We start from the raw sequence: 7,515 nt of genomic DNA, 5'->3' as shown, positions 1-7,515 counted from the left end.
ATTATACAACTGGTGGCTGAAATACCAGAAATAAAAAAAAAATGTATGTATTCTTTGGAAATAAAATTACATCATTTAAAAAGACGTCTGATTTTTCTTCATCTTCTTCGTAGAAATTTTATAAAATTAGGAATTTTTTTTTTAGAATACATCTTAACGTTAAGCTTAAGCTTTGAAAAAATTGTAACTTTACATTTATATGTATATTTCTTTTTAACTATGTTTTCATGTAAACTAATACATAAAACTAAGAATGATTAATAAAAACAAAAGAAAGAATGAGTTCGTGATTGCGTATATATAAAATAAGGTTAACATCTGTTACGTATGCACACTCGTTCTTTTCGAAGCTCGCGTTCATTTATTTTATCTACCCCTTGGAATGTGGAGTCTGGTCTTACCGAAGTGCACCCTGCAGCTGTAACATACTTTTCTCAGAATTATCTTTTAACCCGCGTTGCGTGGGTAACCCTTTATCTAAACTTTCCCTAAAGCCCCACAGATGTTCACCTCTGAGTAACGAAAATCTCAACCGCCAAATTTCCATATATTGGAATCACTGACGTATCCCTACCAATATCTAGGGGTATATAAACCCATGATTTTCGTTACTCGCGGGATTAGTACGAAAGATTTACTTGGTAAAGTCACGTCGATCGTCTTCAAAATTGCGCTTCAGTGAGATCGGGCTTCAGATCCCTTTCAATCAACATTAACCATATAGATCCACGAGGACGGTACAAAATCTATTACAGCATAGAAGCATTCTCGACCCCCGCATCGCCAGTGCGTTAACACCGTGCAACAATTAGGTAATTAAATTCATACACTAACCCCGACAACACGACACTGTACAATTGTAATTAGTATAGTTATTTTTGAATATATACTCTTTGTGTCAACTTAAAAGTCTCTAAGATCAATCATCAAACCTTTACTTTGAAATCACCAATCCTAGCCAGGGTAACGATCCCACAACATAATAACTTTACCGCTCGAGTTATTATTCTATTAAATTAACAAGTTGCGAGGCTTTATTAACTGCACTTTTTCCAACAACCTCACAGTTCGAACCTTACCCTACGGTTACCCTTTACCAGGAGATACCAATTCCCAGCAGCTATCTGACTTTGCGTCAGAGTCGTCTGCGATTTCTACTCCATCCTCAATCTTTGGATCCATTGAAATAAACAGGACTAATCGTATCTTCTTCGATTCTTGAATTCAACCCACTCGCAGGGCTCACACGCGCGTCGCTATCGCCCTGGCTCGTAACACATAAAATAAAATAAAATGGGAAGGGAGGCACTGATCATAGACATATATTTATAAGAATTTTTTTATTATCTATTTTTACTAATACGTATAAGTGATTAATATAATGATCAATATAATGATTAAATATATATATATATATAAGATATGATGAACAAAAAAAAACAATGAAGAATATTAATATATAAATGTATATAAAATAAGATTAATGTCTATCATGGCATTCAATTATTGGCCGCACCGCAAGTTTGATACTTGGCGTCCTTAGGAGTGCTCTAATGCATCTCCAACATTCCTCCACACTCCAGCGACTTAACAGATAGCCTTCGCATATTTGGCATTTGGCCGCTGCATGTGACCTTGCCCCCTCCACAACCAGCATGTGCGCTGGGGCGTCAATAAATTTTGTGGCCTCGTCCCGCGGAAGGTTCATCTGATACATCTGGCATATTCACTGTCCGTAGCCATCCCTCAAGCAATGTCCCTCGATGTACTTTCGCCTGCGCAATTCGTGTAGCAAATTTGTCGGCAGCAACTCCTCCGCTAGCGTATTTACCACGCCAATATCATTAAATTTTGGGTATTCTGCAGTGGAAGAGAATGATGATATTATAATAGTGTTTTTTATGTTTGTAGTTGAGAGTATTAAAAAGCGGTGGTAGGTATTATTGATGAAAATAAGTATTTCTGTTTACATACCTTGGTTCCACTGGTCCACCATTGTTAATGTTTTTTATAACTTTTCTAGGAGTAAATCTCAATGTTTTTCTACAATAAATGGTAAGGGCTGGTGGTACGATGGTTTATATAGTAAATTAGTTGTGCGGGGATTCAGTCTTAGTAGGAATGGAAGTGGCACTCGCAGCTGTCTAATTGGGCAGTTCATACCTCCTACTGATGTTAGTAGAATTGAGATGATTCCGCAGAATTCTACCATTGTTACATACACAACTGGTATAATATTTCTTTCGCACGTTCCCTTGTATTGATTTACTTCTAGTTCTCGAGCGTGCGTTTTTGGATCTTCTGCTCGAGGCCATCACCGCGAAACATTCCTACCGATGGCTGTGTCAAAGATTGCAATTTAATCGTACATGTTGCATGGTAACAAATATTGGATCATGCGCTGAAGATTCGAGAACGTGCTTTGAAATAGATCTTCCAGCGTTAAACAGAATGAGTATGCATCGACATCTGAGAAATTGTTGCAGATGTTCGCACCTGAGATTGTAATGTAATGTAATATTATATGTCGCGCGTGTACACGGGCATGAGTGCGAGGAAGAAAATACTCAGGCGCGACAGAGAGGGAACCCGCGGGGTCCGCAACGACGTCCCCACTCCTGCGCGCGAAGAGAACGGTTTCCCCCACCCTTACGCGCTTATTTCGTTACATGTAAAATTTGCATTTTTCTTTTTTACCGATCACTGATAATTACCGACCGGTGGTGTCCCTATCTACCTTAACGACCGTAGGTAATAATTATATCCTAACTTACCGACCGTATGTAATAATTACCGACCTCCCACCACTCGTGCCCCCTCCCCTCGCTCCTCCCGCCATCGATTCCCTCTCTCCAAACCCCCTCGCCCTCGGTTTCCTCCTCCCCCGCTCCCCCCTCGGAGCCCCATAGCTTAGAACCGGCCTAGCTATACTACTCTTTGGTTCTGCACCCTGCGGACGGGGGGGGGGGGGGGGTCTATGCAGTGTCGTTTGTATACGATTATCTGCACGACGCCCCTTGTTCAGTCTGGTGCTCGTCTTACTGTTTCCTGGTTCTGTGGCAAAGGGCACCACCCCTTCCGTAGGGTCGGTGTACCCATTTACATAGTTCCGTGACCCCTTTTCGTACGATGGTGGATGTACTTAGCTATGGCCCCGCCGACATTTCTATCAACGTGGCATAATCCTTCCTGTGGCCACGTCAGCATTGCTGCCAACGAGCCATATCACTTCCTTAGGTGTTTTGTCCGCGGGGAACTAGCCCCGACTCCCCGGCTGAGGGTATTCCGTCCTAGACGTTCCTTCCTGCCGGGGAACTTCCCATATCCGCAAACTGGGGACGCACCACGTAGGGGTTCATCTCCCCTCCCATTTGGACAGCCAAACGGATGCGTGGATGAAGTCGTATAATTTGAATATAACACCTAATGTTCCGATTTTACATTTGCTTCTTCTTTCTATTTATTTAACTCTTCCGTTGGATCCTCGTGCGAGGATAGGGGTTCTAGTGGATTTCACTGACGTGGGTAAAGTGCCGTGAAGCGTTGAACCTCTCTGCTCGGCGGGGCGCGCGATATGAAAACTCAAAGTACTTCTAAAAAACTGTAATGTCATTTATTCAGTCGATTCGTTTGGTTTAGCTCTTTACGTATTTCGTAACCTTTTTCTTTTTTTTTATTCTGGAGAAATGCGTTACGCATACCTGGGTTTTCCCCCCGGGAAATGTGGGACTACCATCGGGGAGGGGAGCGCCGGGGGCGCGTCCGTCCGCGATGGCTAACCACTAAAACCCCACACCCGCCTGAGCTACGTGGGAAGCGCCTGGTACACGCGAGTACTCGCAGGACGCTTCCCAGCTTACATGCATCCCGGGGGGAGGGTGTTAGCTTTCCCCACTACCTACTCTATAAGACCCCGGGCGGAGGGACCCGCCCGGTGTCCCCATCTCTGGAGCCGCCATAATGGGCTTTCTTCGTAGGTGACCCGCCACCTCTGTGGAGACGGTGCGGTACCCCCGTATGATTCACAAGGCCACCCGGCGTCGCACTCTCTTCAGAAGTGCGACACTTCACCGGTTAACCTCCAGCGCGCGGAACCACACAGGGGCCCCATAAAGGGCAATGGACCACACCACCTACGTATAGAGGCGGCGGATACGTATCTCGGGCCCCCCGATATTTAGCAACAGCCGCCGTAATGCAGCAGCTGTCCTCTCAATTCGGGGGGCCATGAGGCCGAAATGCTGGTCAAAGCGCCAGCGGCTGTCGATGATCAGGTCCAAATATTTTATTGTGGGCCTGACCTCGACGTAGGTATCGACAACACGAATCCAAAGGTTATCCCCCAATGGGCGGCCTCCGACACCAAGGTGATCCGTACAATAAGATTGCCTCGGTCTTGTCGGCAGCCACTACCAGCCCCAATCTCCATATTCGTCCAACCACGCAGTCGAGGGCGGACTCGGCAAGATGCCTGGCCCCCCTCCACTCCTCCTCCTCGGCATATAGCAGGTTGTCATCCGCATAGCAGATGACACCCGGCGGGGGGAGTGCGGCCCACAGCACCGCATCATACGTCAGGTTCCACAGGAGCGGTCCGAGGACCGAACCCTGCGAAACCCCGTGGTGCGTTTCCCTTACCTGCAAGTTACCGCACCGGCTTATGTATACCACCTCTCTGACGCAGAGATAGTCCCTAATCACCTCACGGAGGTAGGTGGGCACTCGGAAGAATTCCAGAGTCCCTAGCACCTCCGACCTGGGCAAGGAGTTGAAGGCGTTAGATATGTCTAGCGACACCGCCATCAACACCCCGCCCCGAGCGACAGCCGCCTCCCGGAGGAGACGCAGCGCTCTAAAGCGTCTATCGTTGAGCGCCCCCTCCGGAACCCAAACTGGTTGTCGCTCATAGGTTCACCTCCCCTCCCGACTGGACAACCAGCCAGGTCCGTGGGAAGATTCTCGATCCTCCCTTCAGGTCGTCATAGTTCAATCAGAGATTGTGCCCTACTCCGTCTATCGGTGATCTTCATCGATTTTGGATCCATCCCCAAGTCGGGTGCAGTGATGGCAGCCGGGACGCGTTTCTTCGTGCATGCGTGGCTTGAGTGACAGTTAACAGTGTCGTGTCCACGGTAACAGGAGAGGTGCTACGGCTATAGCTGTGGTTATGAGTGTAAAATCAAGAATATATTTGTCCTTATTATTTATATATTGTCTATACTTTTATATTGCCCTATCTTTAGATAGGATTGATGCTATGTTCGCCGCGCATGCGCGAAAAAACGCATCCCAGCTGGCATCACTGGTTGGGTGGAGATGGAAGTCGTGCGGCCATGTTTGTACAGTGTGTAAAAGAATTAATGGTCACCACTTTCAGGGGTTACTGTACACATCTGAATAGGTGGACATTTGCAAAAGAAACCGTCTGCAAAATCCATTATGACGTCGAAATTTAATGTTAAAGATTTTTTGATTTTAAAAAATTCTACTCGAGGTGTAGGCAAAAAGCTGCATAGGAGCCACATACCGGAGACATACCGCGAACCGTGTTCGCGTAAGAAATTGTTAAAGTTTTCGGAAATTCTCGATAGTGCGGGGCAACTCACCGGGGCACTTCGTCGGCGCCGAGGGTCCCCCACCTTAGCTCATATTCGTATACGCACGAGTGATGGTAAAGTGTGACCGAATTTTTTAAAATTAAAAAAAACTTTGACTTAAAATTTCGCGGTCATAATGGACTTTGCGGACGGTTTCTTCTTCAAATGTCCACCGATCCAGATGTGTTAGAGAGAGATTTTACCATTCTTCAACCACTGCATCGCACTCCAGAACCACTTGTGAATACATTCCTACTTAAATTCCGTACATAGTGCCATTCCAATTGATTTCTCCATACATTAATTTTCATTGAGTTGCCCACCGAAGTCCTGTAGAGGACGAAGTACGAACCTCGTGCCCTTACCACTTACATCCTTCGAACTACTTCAATATTGCTCGACAGCGGGAGGAACAGCCTCATCGACCTCATCCTCATCCTATCTCTCGATCATTTCTCGAGATAGTTCAGCAGGCGTGAGAATCCTGCCTTTAAAGTCATCAAATTCCTTACAAATCCTTCTCATTCTTATAAACACTTCCACCGCGGTAAACGTGACACGCACTACGATCAACATCTGGTACGTAACACTACAAAAGATCATAAATAGAAGATTTACTCTATGGGCTGAGGAGAACAACGTAATGGACCAAGACCAAAATGGCTTTAGAAAAGGCAGATCGACACTAGACAACCTAACAATATTAACCATGGATGAAGAGGCGACAATTGGTAGCAACAACAATATGATCATTGCACTAATAGATATCAAATCTGCATACGATAATGTAGGTCGTAATATAATGATAATACATTGTTGTATTACAAACATAATTTGACTTCAAGAAAAATGAATCTAGCGTTGAGAGGCACTGCCCTTTTCTCTGTAAGTTCAGAGTATCGGACTGGCACCACCAGGTCTGAAGACCCTTGACTGTTTGTCGTCGAAGGTCAGGGTAATAAACAGAGCGCAGGCAGACTTTTCTTTCTTTAAGTGGACGCTAGATTTCTCTTCCTCGTAGGCCTGAATTTTCAGTTTGGTTCTCGTCCGTTCCTCGAACAGTAAACGTGTCCTTCCGAGCCGTTGGAATAAACGAAGAATTCAAATTAAATAAAGAGACTCGTTTATTAAACCCATATTCCAATAGGTTATGGGCCCAGTGTATCATTTATTTCACGGTTTATTATTTAAATAAAAAGTAACACTTTTAAGTGGTTTAGTAATAATAGTTTAGTAATAGTTAGTGATAATACTTAGTAGCTATAAATTAATAGTTAAATAGTGTTTAAGTGCTACTTTAGTGAACTGAAAACAATAACATTATTACTAAATTTAGTTACATTCTTTTTTGAATAAGTTAGTGTAATTAAAAAAAAAACTATGGAAAATTTAAAAACAAAACGAAACATTGTACCTTTCAACGGCGAACGGTACAGCGTCTGGAAGCTTAGAGTGCGCGGTTTAATGAATGAATTAGACGTGATACAAGTTATAGACAATGAAGCTCCAGATATGTTAAGTATTGAGTGGATCAAAGCCGAAAAGATCGCGAAAAACGTAATCATAGAACATTTGTCAGATTCCTTTCTAGGTTTTGTCAAACCTGGTAGCACGGCAAAAGACATTTTTAAAGAATTGGACTGCATATATGAAAGAAAGAGTGTAGCCACCCAGCTGGTTCTAAGAAAAAAATTATTATCTTTAAAATTACAAGGTGATACACCGTTAGTGAAACATTTTGCAGTGTTTGACGACCTCATTACTGAATTGTCAGCGGCTGGAGCAACATAAAAGTGTCTCACTTGCTCCTAACCCTCCCAAATGCTTACGATGGCATAATAACGGCTATAGAGACATTATCGGAAGATAATTTAACAATTGCTTTCGTGAAAACTCGATTATTGGACCACGAGGTTAA

Source organism: Hylaeus volcanicus, chromosome 7, assembly GCF_026283585.1.
Source record: "Hylaeus volcanicus isolate JK05 chromosome 7, UHH_iyHylVolc1.0_haploid, whole genome shotgun sequence".
NCBI lineage: Eukaryota > Metazoa > Arthropoda > Insecta > Hymenoptera > Colletidae > Hylaeus > Hylaeus volcanicus.
The sequence above is the reverse complement of the archived record's forward strand: the minus strand, read 5'-3'. Positions refer to the sequence as shown.